The following is an 804-nucleotide window of genomic DNA, read 5'->3' on the forward strand; positions in this document are numbered from 1 at the left end:
GCAGGCAGGGGCCACGTCCTGCCCTGGGCCGGCTCCTCGTGCAGGGGTCATCACTGCAGGGACAGGAGGAAGAGACAGCGTCACCCAGGGCCAGCTCCCTGACCCCAGCTCTCTGGTCTGGGGGTCTCAGTGCCCCCCTCTCACAGCACAGTCTTGCTCCAACTGCGGGTCCCATGAGGGAGCACAGAGAGATGGGGTCACCCTGTCCGTCCCCTCTGGTCCCACACCAAATGTGTGGCCAAGCTGTCCGGTCTGTACCTGCAAGAGACAAAGAGCTGCTGCCCCAGTCCTCGCCTGACGCCATCCTGCAGCCGTTGTTCTTCTTCCCTGCAGAGAGAAAGAGGCGTCAGCGTCCACCGCACTTCACCGCCAGGCACAGGGGCTGCCCAGGGTAAAGTGAGGCCTGCAGCTCCTCCTCGGCCTTCCTCCCGCACCCCTCTGCCTCACTGCTTTGCCAATTTGTACTTACAGATGACAAATCCTGTGACGATGGCAGTGACAGCCAGGATGGCAATGGCCACCCCCAGCACAATGGCCAACAAGTTGGGCTCGGACTCTGTGGGAGAGCAGGGCCGTGAGGAGGGGAAGGGGAACCGCCCCAGCCCACCCCTCCATGTGCACAAGGACACCGGGCTCACCCCATGCAAAGAGACTGGGCTCACGCAGGCTGACATGGTCCACGCGGCACCGGTACTTGTCCTTCTCCTCTGGACGGGCCTCAATGGAGGCCCAGGTGTAGAAGGTGCCGTCGCTGTTGGGCGCGATGCTGCCCCACTCCGTCTGCTGGTCCCTGACCTCACCGTC

The 804-nt window shown here is 63.6% G+C and overlaps 1 pseudogene; it reads right to left on the reverse strand.

Moving 5' to 3' along the window:
• Nucleotides 1-258: 258 nt before the first annotated feature.
• Nucleotides 259-804, reverse strand: part of LOC104548328 — a 1,948-nt pseudogene continuing 1,402 nt past the window's right edge.

Source organism: Mesitornis unicolor, unplaced genomic scaffold (assembly GCF_000695765.1).
Source record: "Mesitornis unicolor isolate BGI_N332 unplaced genomic scaffold, ASM69576v1 scaffold6791, whole genome shotgun sequence".
NCBI classification, from domain to species: Eukaryota; Metazoa; Chordata; class Aves; order Mesitornithiformes; family Mesitornithidae; genus Mesitornis; species Mesitornis unicolor.